At 42.8% G+C, this 15785-nt stretch overlaps 27 non-coding genes across 27 annotated transcripts; 17 read left to right on the top strand and 10 right to left on the bottom strand.

Annotated features, from left to right (window-relative positions):
• Positions 1-205: 205 nt before the first annotated feature.
• On the bottom strand, positions 206-278 carry TRNAK-UUU (transfer RNA lysine (anticodon UUU)). Its single transcript has one exon. It is a non-coding gene; the product is annotated as a tRNA-Lys (tRNA).
• Positions 279-414: 136 nt separating this feature from the next.
• Positions 415-713, top strand: LOC149965095 (signal recognition particle RNA). Its single transcript, XR_016474123.1, has one exon.
• A 431-nt stretch (positions 714-1144) lies between these two features.
• On the bottom strand, positions 1145-1217 carry TRNAK-UUU (transfer RNA lysine (anticodon UUU)). Its single transcript has one exon. It is a non-coding gene; the product is annotated as a tRNA-Lys (tRNA).
• A 136-nt stretch (positions 1218-1353) lies between these two features.
• On the top strand, positions 1354-1652 carry LOC149965093 (signal recognition particle RNA). Its single transcript, XR_016473888.1, has one exon.
• Positions 1653-2083: 431 nt separating this feature from the next.
• Positions 2084-2156, bottom strand: TRNAK-UUU (transfer RNA lysine (anticodon UUU)). Its single transcript has one exon. It is a non-coding gene; the product is annotated as a tRNA-Lys (tRNA).
• A 136-nt stretch (positions 2157-2292) lies between these two features.
• LOC149965091 (signal recognition particle RNA) lies at positions 2293-2591 on the top strand. Its single transcript, XR_016473422.1, has one exon.
• A 431-nt stretch (positions 2592-3022) lies between these two features.
• TRNAK-UUU (transfer RNA lysine (anticodon UUU)) lies at positions 3023-3095 on the bottom strand. Its single transcript has one exon. It is a non-coding gene; the product is annotated as a tRNA-Lys (tRNA).
• A 136-nt stretch (positions 3096-3231) lies between these two features.
• Positions 3232-3530, top strand: LOC149965089 (signal recognition particle RNA). The gene has a single exon (XR_016473525.1).
• A 640-nt stretch (positions 3531-4170) lies between these two features.
• LOC149965088 (signal recognition particle RNA) lies at positions 4171-4469 on the top strand. Its single transcript, XR_016472910.1, has one exon.
• Positions 4470-5109: 640 nt separating this feature from the next.
• On the top strand, positions 5110-5408 carry LOC149965087 (signal recognition particle RNA). The gene has a single exon (XR_016472905.1).
• A 640-nt stretch (positions 5409-6048) lies between these two features.
• LOC149965086 (signal recognition particle RNA) lies at positions 6049-6347 on the top strand. The gene has a single exon (XR_016473367.1).
• Positions 6348-6778: 431 nt separating this feature from the next.
• Positions 6779-6851, bottom strand: TRNAK-UUU (transfer RNA lysine (anticodon UUU)). The gene has a single exon. It is a non-coding gene; the product is annotated as a tRNA-Lys (tRNA).
• Positions 6852-6987: 136 nt separating this feature from the next.
• LOC149965084 (signal recognition particle RNA) lies at positions 6988-7286 on the top strand. The gene has a single exon (XR_016473521.1).
• Positions 7287-7926: 640 nt separating this feature from the next.
• On the top strand, positions 7927-8225 carry LOC149965083 (signal recognition particle RNA). Its single transcript, XR_016473519.1, has one exon.
• Positions 8226-8865: 640 nt separating this feature from the next.
• LOC149965082 (signal recognition particle RNA) lies at positions 8866-9164 on the top strand. Its single transcript, XR_016474929.1, has one exon.
• A 433-nt stretch (positions 9165-9597) lies between these two features.
• TRNAK-UUU (transfer RNA lysine (anticodon UUU)) lies at positions 9598-9670 on the bottom strand. Its single transcript has one exon. It is a non-coding gene; the product is annotated as a tRNA-Lys (tRNA).
• Positions 9671-9806: 136 nt separating this feature from the next.
• On the top strand, positions 9807-10105 carry LOC149965080 (signal recognition particle RNA). The gene has a single exon (XR_016473515.1).
• Positions 10106-10536: 431 nt separating this feature from the next.
• On the bottom strand, positions 10537-10609 carry TRNAK-UUU (transfer RNA lysine (anticodon UUU)). The gene has a single exon. It is a non-coding gene; the product is annotated as a tRNA-Lys (tRNA).
• A 136-nt stretch (positions 10610-10745) lies between these two features.
• LOC149965078 (signal recognition particle RNA) lies at positions 10746-11044 on the top strand. Its single transcript, XR_016474119.1, has one exon.
• A 431-nt stretch (positions 11045-11475) lies between these two features.
• On the bottom strand, positions 11476-11548 carry TRNAK-UUU (transfer RNA lysine (anticodon UUU)). Its single transcript has one exon. It is a non-coding gene; the product is annotated as a tRNA-Lys (tRNA).
• A 136-nt stretch (positions 11549-11684) lies between these two features.
• Positions 11685-11983, top strand: LOC149965076 (signal recognition particle RNA). Its single transcript, XR_016473513.1, has one exon.
• Positions 11984-12414: 431 nt separating this feature from the next.
• On the bottom strand, positions 12415-12487 carry TRNAK-UUU (transfer RNA lysine (anticodon UUU)). The gene has a single exon. It is a non-coding gene; the product is annotated as a tRNA-Lys (tRNA).
• A 136-nt stretch (positions 12488-12623) lies between these two features.
• On the top strand, positions 12624-12922 carry LOC149965074 (signal recognition particle RNA). Its single transcript, XR_016473411.1, has one exon.
• A 640-nt stretch (positions 12923-13562) lies between these two features.
• Positions 13563-13861, top strand: LOC149965073 (signal recognition particle RNA). The gene has a single exon (XR_016473400.1).
• Positions 13862-14501: 640 nt separating this feature from the next.
• LOC149965072 (signal recognition particle RNA) lies at positions 14502-14800 on the top strand. The gene has a single exon (XR_016473511.1).
• Positions 14801-15231: 431 nt separating this feature from the next.
• Positions 15232-15304, bottom strand: TRNAK-UUU (transfer RNA lysine (anticodon UUU)). Its single transcript has one exon. It is a non-coding gene; the product is annotated as a tRNA-Lys (tRNA).
• A 136-nt stretch (positions 15305-15440) lies between these two features.
• LOC149965070 (signal recognition particle RNA) lies at positions 15441-15739 on the top strand. Its single transcript, XR_016473389.1, has one exon.
• The last annotated feature ends 46 nt before the right edge of the window (positions 15740-15785 follow it).

The raw sequence follows: 15785 nt of genomic DNA, 5'->3' as shown, positions 1-15785 counted from the left end.
AATAAATCCTTAATCAGATCGGCCGAACGTTTCTTAAGATCAAATTAAAGGGTCGACTTTCAAGCTGCGGCTCTACCCCGGACCGTTAAATGATTTGTTTAAGGTTCTCCAGACTAAGCAAATTGAGCGTTTCTCAAAGCGGAAAAGACGTTACATTGCCGTTAGTTATAAAACTGACAACGAATAAAATATCGCTACATTTACCCGCCCGAACTGGGGCTCGAACCCAGGACCGTTAGGTTAAAAGCCTAACGCTCTACCGACTGAGCTATCCGGGCTCTGCCGTATGCTATCTTCATGAAAAATGTGGTAATGGACGGGACATTTATTCTCTCCAGTTAATATAACCTTTTAACCATATTTCGTTAGGGACGTTCTAACGATTGAAAGGTCGCAACTCGAGAAGCGTCGTTGACTGGGAGGAGTGGCGTCCTCTTGTAATCCAGCGTCTTGGAAGTTGGAATTCGAGGATGGTGTGAGGGTGGAGACTCTGATGATCATCACACTGTGGAGATTTAACAACCGCACGAAGTTTACCGTCAATATGGTGCGCTCGGGGGAGCTCGAAGTGAACCAGGTTTCTTAACGAGGTACGTAGCGGCTTAGGGCAGAAATGCAGCAAGCAAAAGTACCCGCGGAAAACCGTCGTAGGGTAGCGTTTAAGAGCAGGGTCTGATTATCAGACCACCCAAGAAAGTCAAACTCGATTCTTTTGGCTTTTGTTTAAACTAACATGAAAAAGAGTTGCTATGAAAAAGAAAAAAACGGGAACATTTTTGGAAAACAAAACTTTTTTTTAAAAATTCCATTATCGCCGACGATAAATAATGTTGGTGACAGTGACCAATTGTCATCTCTATCAATGCCAGACGAACGTCGGTAAATAGTTTAATTTTTGGATTTCGAATTACATAACTTCCGTTTTATTTCAAGGTCACGAATAAATCCTTAATCAGATCGGCCGAACGTTTCTTAAGATCAAATTAAAGGGTCGACTTTCAAGCTGCGGCTCTACCCCGGACCGTTAAATGATTTGTTTAAGGTTCTCCAGACTAAGCAAATTGAGCGTTTCTCAAAGCGGAAAAGACGTTACATTGCCGTTAGTTATAAAACTGACAACGAATAAAATATCGCTACATTTACCCGCCCGAACTGGGGCTCGAACCCAGGACCGTTAGGTTAAAAGCCTAACGCTCTACCGACTGAGCTATCCGGGCTCTGCCGTATGCTATCTTCATGAAAAATGTGGTAATGGACGGGACATTTATTCTCTCCAGTTAATATAACCTTTTAACCATATTTCGTTAGGGACGTTCTAACGATTGAAAGGTCGCAACTCGAGAAGCGTCGTTGACTGGGAGGAGTGGCGTCCTCTTGTAATCCAGCGTCTTGGAAGTCGGAATTCGAGGATGGTGTGAAGGTGGAGACTCTGATGATCATCACGCTGTGGAGATTTAACGTCCGCACGAAGTTTACCGTCAATATGGTGCGCTCGGGGGAGCTCGAAGTGAACCAGGTTTCTTAACGAGGTACGTAGCGGCTTAGGGCAGAAATGCAGCAAGCAAAAGTACCCGCGGAAAACCGTCGTAGGGTTGCGTTTAAGAGCAGGGTCTGATTATCAGACCACCCAAGAAAGTCAAACTCGATTCTTTTGGCTTTTGTTTAAACTAACATGAAAAAGAGTTGCTATGAAAAAGAAAAAAACGGGAATATTTTTGGAAAACAAAACTTTTTTTTAAAAATTCCATTATCGCCGACGATAAATAATGTTGGTGACAGTGACCAATTGTCATCTCTATCAATGCCAGACGAACGTCGGTAAATAGTTTAATTTTTGGATTTCGAATTACATAACTTCCGTTTTCTTTCAAGGTCACGAATAAATCCTTAATCAGATCGGCCGAACGTTTCTTAAGATCAAATTAAAGGGTCGACTTTCAAGCTGCGGCTCTACCCCGGACCGTTAAATGATTTGTTTAAGGTTCTCCAGACTAAGCAAATTGAGCGTTTCTCAAAGCGGAAAAGACGTTACATTGCCGTTAGTTATAAAACTGACAACGAATAAAATATCGCTACATTTACCCGCCCGAACTGGGGCTCGAACCCAGGACCGTTAGGTTAAAAGCCTAACGCTCTACCGACTGAGCTATCCGGGCTCTGCCGTATGCTATCTTCATGAAAAATGTGGTAATGGACGGGACATTTATTCTCTCCAGTTAATATAACCTTTTAACCATATTTCGTTAGGGACGTTCTAACGATTGAAAGGTCGCAACTCGAGAAGCGTCGTTGACTGGGAGGAGTGGCGTCCTCTTGTAATCCAGCGTCTTGGAAGTCGGAATTCGAGGATGGTGTGAGGGTGGAGACTCTGATGATCATCACGCTGTGGAGATTTAACGTCCGCACGAAGTTTACCGTTAATATGGTGCGCTCGGGGGAGCTCGAAGTGAACCAGGTTTCTTAACGAGGTACGTAGCGGCTTAGGGCAGAAATGCAGCAAGCAAAAGTACCCGCGGAAAACCGTCGTAGGGTTGCGTTTAAGAGCAGGGTCTGATTATCAGACCACCCAAGAAAGTCAAACTCGATTCTTTTGGCTTTTGTTTAAACTAACATGAAAAAGAGTTGCTATGAAAAAGAAAAAAACGGGAATATTTTTGGAAAACAAAACTTTTTTTTAAAAATTCCATTATCGCCGACGATAAATAATGTTGGTGACAGTGACCAATTGTCATCTCTATCAATGCCAGACGAACGTCGGTAAATAGTTTAATTTTTGGATTTCGAATTACATAACTTCCGTTTTCTTTCAAGGTCACGAATAAATCCTTAATCAGATCGGCCGAACGTTTCTTAAGATCAAATTAAAGGGTCGACTTTCAAGCTGCGGCTCTACCCCGGACCGTTAAATGATTTGTTTAAGGTTCTCCAGACTAAGCAAATTGAGCGTTTCTCAAAGCGGAAAAGACGTTACATTGCCGTTAGTTATAAAACTGACAACGAATAAAATATCGCTACATTTACCCGCCCGAACTGGGGCTCGAACCCAGGACCGTTAGGTTAAAAGCCTAACGCTCTACCGACTGAGCTATCCGGGCTCTGCCGTATGCTATCTTCATGAAAAATGTGGTAATGGACGGGACATTTATTCTCTCCAGTTAATATAACCTTTTAACCATATTTCGTTAGGGACGTTCTAACGATTGAAAGGTCGCAACTCGAGAAGCGTCGTTGACTGGGAGGAGTGGCGTCCTCTTGTAATCCAGCGTCTTGGAAGTCGGAATTCGAGGATGGTGTGAGGGTGGAGACTCTGATGATCATCACGCTGTGGAGATTTAACGTCCGCACGAAGTTTACCGTCAATATGGTGCGCTCGGGGGAGCTCGAAGTGAACCAGGTTTCTTAACGAGGTACGTAGCGGCTTAGGGCAGAAATGCAGCAAGCAAAAGTACCCGCGGAAAACCGTCGTAGGGTTGCGTTTAAGAGCAGGGTCTGATTATCAGACCACCCAAGAAAGTCAAACTCGATTCTTTTGGCTTTTGTTTAAACTAACATGAAAAAGAGTTGCTATGAAAAAGAAAAAAACGGGAATATTTTTGGAAAACAAAACTTTTTTTTAAAAATTCCATTATCGCCGACGATAAATAATGTTGGTGACAGTGACCAATTGTCATCTCTATCAATGCCAGACGAACGTCGGTAAATAGTTTAATTTTTGGATTTCGAATTACATAACTTCCGTTTTTTTTCAAGGTCACGAATAAATCCTTAATCAGATCGGCCGAACGTTTCTTAAGATCAAATTAAAGGGTCGACTTTCAAGCTGCGGCTCTACCCCGGACCGTTAAATGATTTGTTTAAGGTTCTCCAGACTAAGCAAATTGAGCGTTTCTCAAAGCGGAAAAGACGTTACATTGCCGTTAGTTATAAAACTGACAACGAATAAAAAATCGCTACATTTACCCGCCCGAACTGGGGCTCGAACCCAGGACCGTTAGGTTAAAAGCCTAAAGCTCTACCGACTGAGCTATCCCGGCTCTGCCGTATTCTATCTTCATGAAAAATGTGGTAATGGACGGGACATTTATTCTCTCCAGTTAATATAACCTTTTAACCATATTTCGTTAGGGACGTTCTAACGATTGAAAGGTCGCAACTCGAGAAGCGTCGTTGACTGGGAGGAGTGGCGTCCTCTTGTAATCCAGCGTCTTGGAAGTCGGAATTCGAGGATGGTGTGAGGGTGGAGACTCTGATGATCATCACGCTGTGGAGATTTAACGTCCGCACGAAGTTTACCGTCAATATGGTGCGCTCGGGGGAGCTCGAAGTGAACCAGGTTTCTTAACGAGGTACGTAGCGGCTTAGGGCAGAAATGCAGCAAGCAAAAGTACTTGCGGAAAACCGTCGTAAGGTTGCGTTTACGAACAGGGTCTGATTATCAGACCACCCAAGAAAGTCAAACTCGATTCTTTTGGCTTTTGTTTAAACTAACATGAAAAAGAGTTGCTATGAAAAAGAAAAAAACGGGAATATTTTTTGAAAACAAAACTTTTTTTTAAAAATTCCATTATCGCCGACGATAAATAATGTTGGTGACAGTGACCAATTGTCATCTCTATCAATGCCAGACGAACGTCGGTAAATAGTTTAATTTTTGGATTTCGAATTACATAACTTCCGTTTTTTTTCAAGGTCACGAATAAATCCTTAATCAGATCGGCCGAACGTTTCTTAAGATCAAATTAAAGGGTCGACTTTCAAGCTGCGGCTCTACCCCGGGCCGTTAAATGATTTGTTTAAGGTTCTCCAGACTAAGCAAATTGAGCGTTTCTCAAAGCGGAAAAGACGTTACATTGCCGTTAGTTATAAAACTGACAACGAATAAAAAATCGCTACATTTACCCGCCCGAACTGGGGCTCGAACCCAGGACCGTTAGGTTAAAAGCCTAAAGCTCTACCGACTGAGCTATCCCGGCTCTGCCGTATTCTATCTTCATGAAAAATGTGGTAATGGACGGGACATTTATTCTCTCCAGTTAATATAACCTTTTAACCATATTTCGTTAGGGACGTTCTAACGATTGAAAGGTCGCAACTCGAGAAGCGTCGTTGACTGGGAGGAGTGGCGTCCTCTTGTAATCCAGCGTCTTGGAAGTCGGAATTCGAGGATGGTGTGAGGGTGGAGACTCTGATGATCATCACGCTGTGGAGATTTAACGTCCGCACGAAGTTTACCGTCAATATGGTGCGCTCGGGGGAGCTCGAAGTGAACCAGGTTTCTTAACGAGGTACGTAGCGGCTTAGGGCAGAAATGCAGCAAGCAAAAGTACTTGCGGAAAACCGTCGTAAGGTTGCGTTTACGAACAGGGTCTGATTATCAGACCACCCAAGAAAGTCAAACTCGATTCTTTTGGCTTTTGTTTAAACTAACATGAAAAAGAGTTGCTATGAAAAAGAAAAAAACGGGAATATTTTTTGAAAACAAAACTTTTTTTTAAAAATTCCATTATCGCCGACGATAAATAATGTTGGTGACAGTGACCAATTGTCATCTCTATCAATGCCAGACGAACGTCGGTAAATAGTTTAATTTTTGGATTTCGAATTACATAACTTCCGTTTTTTTTCAAGGTCACGAATAAATCCTTAATCAGATCGGCCGAACGTTTCTTAAGATCAAATTAAAGGGTCGACTTTCAAGCTGCGGCTCTACCCCGGACCGTTAAATGATTTGTTTAAGGTTCTCCAGACTAAGCAAATTGAGCGTTTCTCAAAGCGGAAAAGACGTTACATTGCCGTTAGTTATAAAACTGACAACGAATAAAAAATCGCTACATTTACCCGCCCGAACTGGGGCTCGAACCCAGGACCGTTAGGTTAAAAGCCTAAAGCTCTACCGACTGAGCTATCCCGGCTCTGCCGTATTCTATCTTCATGAAAAATGTGGTAATGGACGGGACATTTATTCTCTCCAGTTAATATAACCTTTTAACCATATTTCGTTAGGGACGTTCTAACGATTGAAAGGTCGCAACTCGAGAAGCGTCGTTGACTGGGAGGAGTGGCGTCCTCTTGTAATCCAGCGTCTTGGAAGTCGGAATTCGAGGATGGTGTGAGGGTGGAGACTCTGATGATCATCACGCTGTGGAGATTTAACGTCCGCACGAAGTTTACCGTCAATATGGTGCGCTCGGGGGAGCTCGAAGTGAACCAGGTTTCTTAACGAGGTACGTAGCGGCTTAGGGCAGAAATGCAGCAAGCAAAAGTACCCGCGGAAAACCGTCGTAGGGTTGCGTTTAAGAGCAGGGTCTGATTATCAGACCACCCAAGAAAGTCAAACTCAATTCTTTTGGCTTTTGTTTAAACTAACATGAAAAAGAGTTGCTATGAAAAAGAAAAAAACGGGAATATTTTTTGAAAACAAAACTTTTTTTTAAAAATTCCATTATCGCCGACGATAAATAATGTTGGTGACAGTGACCAATTGTCATCTCTATCAATGCCAGACGAACGTCGGTAAATAGTTTAATTTTTGGATTTCGAATTACATAACTTCCGTTTTTTTTCAAGGTCACGAATAAATCCTTAATCAGATCGGCCGAACGTTTCTTAAGATCAAATTAAAGGGTCGACTTTCAAGCTGCGGCTCTACCCCGGGCCGTTAAATGATTTGTTTAAGGTTCTCCAGACTAAGCAAATTGAGCGTTTCTCAAAGCGGAAAAGACGTTACATTGCCGTTAGTTATAAAACTGACAACGATTAAAAAATCGCTACATTTACCCGCCCGAACTGGGGCTCGAACCCAGGACCGTTAGGTTAAAAGCCTAACGCTCTACCGACTGAGCTATCCGGGCTCTGCCGTATTCTATCTTCATGAAAAATGTGGTAATGGACGGGACATTTATTCTCTCCAGTTAATATAACCTTTTAACCATATTTCGTTAGGGACGTTCTAACGATTGAAAGGTCGCAACTCGAGAAGCGTCGTTGACTGGGAGGAGTGGCGTCCTCTTGTAATCCAGCGTCTTGGAAGTCGGAATTCGAGGATGGTGTGAGGGTGGAGACTCTGATGATCATCACGCTGTGGAGATTTAACGTCCGCACGAAGTTTACCGTCAATATGGTGCGCTCGGGGGAGCTCGAAGTGAACCAGGTTTCTTAACGAGGTACGTAGCGGCTTAGGGCAGAAATGCAGCAAGCAAAAGTACCCGCGGAAAACCGTCGTAGGGTTGCGTTTAAGAGCAGGGTCTGATTATCAGACCACCCAAGAAAGTCAAACTCGATTCTTTTGGCTTTTGTTTAAACTAACATGAAAAAGAGTTGCTATGAAAAAGAAAAAAACGGGAATATTTTTGGAAAACAAAACTTTTTTTTAAAAATTCCATTATCGCCGACGATAAATAATGTTGGTGACAGTGACCAATTGTCATCTCTATCAATGCCAGACGAACGTCGGTAAATAGTTTAATTTTTGGATTTCGAATTACATAACTTCCGTTTTTTTTCAAGGTCACGAATAAATCCTTAATCAGATCGGCCGAACGTTTCTTAAGATCAAATTAAAGGGTCGACTTTCAAGCTGCGGCTCTACCCCGGACCGTTAAATGATTTGTTTAAGGTTCTCCAGACTAAGCAAATTGAGCGTTTCTCAAAGCGGAAAAGACGTTACATTGCCGTTAGTTATAAAACTGACAACGAATAAAAAATCGCTACATTTACCCGCCCGAACTGGGGCTCGAACCCAGGACCGTTAGGTTAAAAGCCTAAAGCTCTACCGACTGAGCTATCCCGGCTCTGCCGTATTCTATCTTCATGAAAAATGTGGTAATGGACGGGACATTTATTCTCTCCAGTTAATATAACCTTTTAACCATATTTCGTTAGGGACGTTCTAACGATTGAAAGGTCGCAACTCGAGAAGCGTCGTTGACTGGGAGGAGTGGCGTCCTCTTGTAATCCAGCGTCTTGGAAGTCGGAATTCGAGGATGGTGTGAGGGTGGAGACTCTGATGATCATCACGCTGTGGAGATTTAACGTCCGCACGAAGTTTACCGTCAATATGGTGCGCTCGGGGGAGCTCGAAGTGAACCAGGTTTCTTAACGAGGTACGTAGCGGCTTAGGGCAGAAATGCAGCAAGCAAAAGTACCCGCGGAAAACCGTCGTAGGGTTGCGTTTAAGAGCAGGGTCTGATTATCAGACCACCCAAGAAAGTCAAACTCGATTCTTTTGGCTTTTGTTTAAACTAACATGAAAAAGAGTTGCTATGAAAAAGAAAAAAACGGGAATATTTTTTGAAAACAAAACTTTTTTTTAAAAATTCCATTATCGCCGACGATAAATAATGTTGGTGACAGTGACCAATTGTCATCTCTATCAATGCCAGACGAACGTCGGTAAATAGTTTAATTTTTGGATTTCGAATTACATAACTTCCGTTTTTTTTCAAGGTCACGAATAAATCCTTAATCAGATCGGCCGAATGTTTCTTAAGATGAAATTAAAGGAACGACTTTCAAGCTGCGGCTCTACCCCGGACCGTTAAATGATTTGTTTAAGGTTCTCCAGACTAAGCAAATTGAGCGTTTCTCAAAGCGGAAAAGCCGTTACATTGCCGTTAGTTATAAAACTGACAACGAATAAAAAATCGCTACATTTACCCGCCCGAACTGGGGCTCGAACCTAGGACCGTTAGGTTAAAAGCCTAACGCTCTACCGACTGAGCTGTCCGGGCTCTGCCAAATCCTATCTTCATGAAAAATGTGGTAATGGACGGGACATTTATTCTCTCCAGTTAATATAACATTTTAACCATATTTCGTTAGGGACGTTCTAACGATTGAAAGGTCGCAACTCGAGAAGCGTCGTTGACTGGGAGGAGTGGCGTCCTCTTGTAATCCAGCGTCTTGGAGGTCGGAATTCGAGGATGGTGTGAGGGTGGAGACTCTGATGATCATCACGCTGTGGAGATTTAACGTCCGCACGAAATTTACCGTCAATATGGTGAGCTCGGGGGAGCTCGAAGTGAACCAGGTTTCTTAACGAGGTACGTAGCGGCTTAGGGCAGAAATGCAGCAAGCAAAAGTACCCGCGGAAAACCGTCGTAGGGTTGTGTTTAAGAGCAGGGTCTGATTATCAGACCACCCAAGAAAGTCAAACTTGATTCTTTTGGCTTTTGTTTAAACTAACATGAAAAAGAGTTGCTATGAAAAAGAAAAAAACGGGAATATTTTTTGAAAACAAAACTTTTTTTTAAAAAATTCCATTATCGCCGACGATAAATAATGTTGGTGACAGTGACCAATTGTCATCTCTATCAATGCCAGACGAACGTTGGTAAATAGTTTAATTTTTGGATTTCGAATTACATAACTTCCGTTTTTTTTCATGGTCACGAATAAATCCTTAATCAGATCGGCCGAACGTTTCTTAAGTTCAAATTAAAGGAACGACTTTCAAGCTGCGGCTCTACCCCGGACCGTTAAATGATTTGTTTAAGGTTCTCCAGACAAAGCAAATTGAGCGTTTCTCAAAGCGGAAAAGCCGTTACATTGCCGTTAGTTATAAAACTGACAACGAATAAAAAATCGCTTACATTTACCCGCCCGAACTGGGGCTCGAACCCAGGACCGTTAGGTTAAAAGCCTAACGCTCTACCGACTGAGCTATCCGGGCTCTGCCAACTCCTATCTTCATGAAAAATGTGGTAATGGACGGGACATTTATTCTCTCCAGTTAATATAACATTTTAACCATATTTCGTTATGGACGTTCTAACGATTGAAAGGTCGCAACTCGAGAAGCGTCGTTGACTGGGAGGAGTGGCGTCCTCTTGTAATCCAGCGTCTTGGAAGTCGGAATTCGAGGATGGTGTGAGGGTGGAGACTCTGATGATCATCACGCTGTGGAGATTTAACGTCCGCACGAAGTTTACCGTCAATATGGTGCGCTCGGGGGAGCTCGAAGTGAACCAGGTTTCTTAACGAGGTACGTAGCGGCTTAGGGCAGAAATGCAGCAAGCAAAAGTACCCGCGGAAAACCGTCGTAGGGTTGCGTTTAAGAGCAGGGTCTGATTATCAGACCACCCAAGAAAGTCAAACTCGATTCTTTTGGCTTTTCTTTAAACTAACATGAAAAAGAGTTGCTATGAAAAAGAAAAAAACGGGAATATTTTTGGAAAACAAAACTTTTTTTTAAAAATTCCATTATCGCCGACGATAAATAATGTTGGTGACAGTGACCAATTGTCATCTCTATCAATGCCAGACGAACGTCGGTAAATAGTTTAATTTTTGGATTTCGAATGACATAACATCCGTTTTTTTTCAAGGTCACGAATAAATCCTTAATCAGATCGGCCGAACGTTTCTTAAGATCAAATTAAAGGGTCGACTTTCAAGCTGCGGCTCTACCCCGGACCGTTAAATGATTTGTTTAAGGTTCTCCAGACTAAGCAAATTGAGCGTTTCTCAAAGCGGAAAAGACGTTACATTGCCGTTAGTTATAAAACTGACAACGAATAAAATATCGCTACATTTACCCGCCCGAACTGGGGCTCGAACCCAGGACCGTTAGGTTAAAAGCCTAACGCTCTACCGACTGAGCTATCCGGGCTCTGCCGTATGCTATCTTCATGAAAAATGTGGTAATGGACGGGACATTTATTCTCTCCAGTTAATATAACCTTTTAACCATATTTCGTTAGGGACGTTCTAACGATTGAAAGGTCGCAACTCGAGAAGCGTCGTTGACTGGGAGGAGTGGCGTCCTCTTGTAATCCAGCGTCTTGGAAGTTGGAATTCGAGGATGGTGTGAGGGTGGAGACTCTGATGATCATCACACTGTGGAGATTTAACAACCGCACGAAGTTTACCGTCAATATGGTGCGCTCGGGGGAGCTCGAAGTGAACCAGGTTTCTTAACGAGGTACGTAGCGGCTTAGGGCAGAAATGCAGCAAGCAAAAGTACCCGCGGAAAACCGTCGTAGGGTAGCGTTTAAGAGCAGGGTCTGATTATCAGACCACCCAAGAAAGTCAAACTCGATTCTTTTGGCTTTTGTTTAAACTAACATGAAAAAGAGTTGCTATGAAAAAGAAAAAAACGGGAACATTTTTGGAAAACAAAACTTTTTTTTAAAAATTCCATTATCGCCGACGATAAATAATGTTGGTGACAGTGACCAATTGTCATCTCTATCAATGCCAGACGAACGTCGGTAAATAGTTTAATTTTTGGATTTCGAATTACATAACTTCCGTTTTATTTCAAGGTCACGAATAAATCCTTAATCAGATCGGCCGAACGTTTCTTAAGATCAAATTAAAGGGTCGACTTTCAAGCTGCGGCTCTACCCCGGACCGTTAAATGATTTGTTTAAGGTTCTCCAGACTAAGCAAATTGAGCGTTTCTCAAAGCGGAAAAGACGTTACATTGCCGTTAGTTATAAAACTGACAACGAATAAAATATCGCTACATTTACCCGCCCGAACTGGGGCTCGAACCCAGGACCGTTAGGTTAAAAGCCTAACGCTCTACCGACTGAGCTATCCGGGCTCTGCCGTATGCTATCTTCATGAAAAATGTGGTAATGGACGGGACATTTATTCTCTCCAGTTAATATAACCTTTTAACCATATTTCGTTAGGGACGTTCTAACGATTGAAAGGTCGCAACTCGAGAAGCGTCGTTGACTGGGAGGAGTGGCGTCCTCTTGTAATCCAGCGTCTTGGAAGTCGGAATTCGAGGATGGTGTGAGGGTGGAGACTCTGATGATCATCACGCTGTGGAGATTTAACGTCCGCACGAAGTTTACCGTCAATATGGTGCGCTCGGGGGAGCTCGAAGTGAACCAGGTTTCTTAACGAGGTACGTAGCGGCTTAGGGCAGAAATGCAGCAAGCAAAAGTACCCGCGGAAAACCGTCGTAGGGTTGCGTTTAAGAGCAGGGTCTGATTATCAGACCACCCAAGAAAGTCAAACTCGATTCTTTTGGCTTTTGTTTAAACTAACATGAAAAAGAGTTGCTATGAAAAAGAAAAAAACGGGAATATTTTTGGAAAACAAAACTTTTTTTTAAAAATTCCATTATCGCCGACGATAAATAATGTTGGTGACAGTGACCAATTGTCATCTCTATCAATGCCAGACGAACGTCGGTAAATAGTTTAATTTTTGGATTTCGAATTACATAACTTCCGTTTTCTTTCAAGGTCACGAATAAATCCTTAATCAGATCGGCCGAACGTTTCTTAAGATCAAATTAAAGGGTCGACTTTCAAGCTGCGGCTCTACCCCGGACCGTTAAATGATTTGTTTAAGGTTCTCCAGACTAAGCAAATTGAGCGTTTCTCAAAGCGGAAAAGACGTTACATTGCCGTTAGTTATAAAACTGACAACGAATAAAATATCGCTACATTTACCCGCCCGAACTGGGGCTCGAACCCAGGACCGTTAGGTTAAAAGCCTAACGCTCTACCGACTGAGCTATCCGGGCTCTGCCGTATGCTATCTTCATGAAAAATGTGGTAATGGACGGGACATTTATTCTCTCCAGTTAATATAACCTTTTAACCATATTTCGTTAGGGACGTTCTAACGATTGAAAGGTCGCAACTCGAGAAGCGTCGTTGACTGGGAGGAGTGGCGTCCTCTTGTAATCCAGCGTCTTGGAAGTCGGAATTCGAGGATGGTGTGAGGGTGGAGACTCTGATGATCATCACGCTGTGGAGATTTAACGTCCGCACGAAGTTTACCGTTAATATGGTGCGCTCGGGGGAGCTCGAAGTGAACCAGGTTTCTTAACGAGGTACGTAGCGGCTTAGGGCAGAAATGCAGCAAGCAAAAGTACCCGCGGAAAACCGTCGTAGGGTTGCGTTTAAGAGCAGGGTCTGATTATCAGACCACCCAAGAAAGTCAAACTCGATTCTTTTGGCTTTTGTTTAAACTAACATGAAAAAGAGTTGCTATGAAAAAGAAAAAAACGGGAATATTTTTGGAAAACAAAACTTTTTTTTAAAAATTCCATTATCGCCGACGATAAATAATGTTGGTGACAGTGACCAATTGTCATCTCTATCAATGCCAGACGAACGTCGGTAAATAGTTTAATTTTTGGATTTCGAATTACATAACTTCCGTTTTTTTTTCAAGGTCACGAATATATCCTTAATCAGATCGGCCGAACGTTTCTTAAGTTCAAATTAAAGGAACGGCTTTCAAGCTGCGGCTCTACCCCGGGCCGTTAAATGATTTGTTTAAGGTTCTCCAGACTAAGCAAATTGAGCGTTTCTCAAAGCGGAAAAGACGTTACATTGCCGTTAGTTATAAAACTGACAACGATTAAAAAATCGCTACATTTACCCGCCCGAACTGGGGTCGAACCCAGGACCGTTAGGTTAAAAGCCTAACGCTCTACCGACTGAGCTATCCGGGCTCTGCCGTATTCTATCTTCATGAAAAATGTGGTAATGGACGGGACATTTATTCTCTCCAGTTAATATAACCTTTTAACCATATTTCGTTAGGGACGTTCTAACGATTGAAAGGTCGCAACTCGAGAAGCGTCGTTGACTGGGAGGAGTGGCGTCCTCTTGTAATCCAGCGTCTTGGAAGTCGGAATTCGAGGATGGTGTGAGGGTGGAGACTCTGATGATCATCACGCTGTGGAGATTTAACGTCCGCACGAAGTTTACCGTTAATATGGTGCGCTCGGGGGAGCTCGAAGTGAACCAGGTTTCTTAACGAGGTACGTAGCGGCTTAGGGCAGAAATGCAGCAAGCAAAAGTACCCGCGGAAAACCGTCGTAGGGTTGCGTTTAAGAGCAGGGTCTGATTATCAGACCACCCAAGAAAGTCAAACTCGATTCTTTTGGCTTTTGTTTAAACTAACATGAAAAAGAGTTGCTATGAAAAAGAAAAAAACGGGAATATTTTTGGAAAACAAAACTTTTTTTTAAAAATTCCATTATCGCCGACGATAAATAATGTTGGTGACAGTGACCAATTGTCATCTCTATCAATGCCAGACGAACGTCGGTAAATAGTTTAATTTTTGGATTTCGAATTACATAACTTCCGTTTTTTTTTCAAGGTCACGAATATATCCTTAATCAGATCGGCCGAACGTTTCTTAAGTTCAAATTAAAGGAACGGCTTTCAAGCTGCGGCTCTACCCCGGGCCGTTAAATGATTTGTTTAAGGTTCTCCAGACTAAGCAAATTGAGCGTTTCTCAAAGCGGAAAAGACGTTACATTGCCGTTAGTTATAAAACTGACAACGATTAAAAAATCGCTACATTTACCCGCCCGAACTGGGGTCGAACCCAGGACCGTTAGGTTAAAAGCCTAACGCTCTACCGACTGAGCTATCCGGGCTCTGCCGTATGCTATCTTCATGAAAAATGTGGTAATGGACGGGACATTTATTCTCTCCAGTTAATATAACCTTTTAACCATATTTCGTTAGGGACGTTCTAACGATTGAAAGGTCGCAACTCGAGAAGCGTCGTTGACTGGGAGGAGTGGCGTCCTCTTGTAATCCAGCGTCTTGGAAGTCGGAATTCGAGGATGGTGTGAGGGTGGAGACTCTGATGATCATCACGCTGTGGAGATTTAACGTCCGCACGAAGTTTACCGTCAATATGGTGCGCTCGGGGGAGCTCGAAGTGAACCAGGTTTCTTAACGAGGTACGTAGCGGCTTAGGGCAGAAATGCAGCAAGCAAAAGTACCCGCGGAAAACCGTCGTAGGGTTGCGTTTAAGAGCAGGGTCTGATTATCAGACCACCCAAGAAAGTCAAACTCGATTCTTTTGGCTTTTGTTTAAACTAACATGAAAAAGAGTTGCTATGAAAAAGAAAAAAACGGGAATATTTTTGGAAAACAAAACTTTTTTTTAAAAATTCCATTATCGCCGACGATAAATAATGTTGGTGACAGTGACCAATTGTCATCTCTATCAATGCCAGACGAACGTCGGTAAATAGTTTAATTTTTGGATTTCGAATTACATAACTTCCGTTTTCTTTCAAGGTCACGAATAAATCCTTAATCAGATCGGCCGAACGTTTCTTAAGATCAAATTAAAGGGTCGACTTTCAAGCTGCGGCTCTACCCCGGACCGTTAAATGATTTGTTTAAGGTTCTCCAGACTAAGCAAATTGAGCGTTTCTCAAAGCGGAAAAGACGTTACATTGCCGTTAGTTATAAAACTGACAACGAATAAAATATCGCTACATTTACCCGCCCGAACTGGGGCTCGAACCCAGGACCGTTAGGTTAAAAGCCTAACGCTCTACCGACTGAGCTATCCGGGCTCTGCCGTATGCTATCTTCATGAAAAATGTGGTAATGGACGGGACATTTATTCTCTCCAGTTAATATAACCTTTTAACCATATTTCGTTAGGGACGTTCTAACGATTGAAAGGTCGCAACTCGAGAAGCGTCGTTGACTGGGAGGAGTGGCGTCCTCTTGTAATCCAGCGTCTTGGAAGTCGGAATTCGAGGATGGTGTGAGGGTGGAGACTCTGATGATCATCACGCTGTGGAGATTTAACGTCCGCACGAAGTTTACCGTTAATATGGTGCGCTCGGGGGAGCTCGAAGTGAACCAGGTTTCTTAACGAGGTACGTAGCGGCTTAGGGCAGAAATGCAGCAAGCAAAAGTACCCGCGGAAAACCGTCGTAGGGTTGCGTTTAAGAGCAGGGTCTGATTATCAGACCACCCAAGAAAGTCAAACTCGATTCTTTTGGCTTTTGTTTAAACTAACATGAAAAAGAGTTGCTATGAAAAAGA

The sequence above is a fragment of the Leiobunum rupestre genome, chromosome 1, assembly GCF_980474605.1.
Source record: "Leiobunum rupestre chromosome 1, qqLeiRupe1.1.hap1, whole genome shotgun sequence".
Taxonomy (NCBI): Eukaryota; Metazoa; Arthropoda; class Arachnida; order Opiliones; family Sclerosomatidae; genus Leiobunum; species Leiobunum rupestre.
The sequence above is the reverse complement of the archived record's forward strand: the minus strand, read 5'-3'. Positions and strand labels throughout refer to the sequence as shown.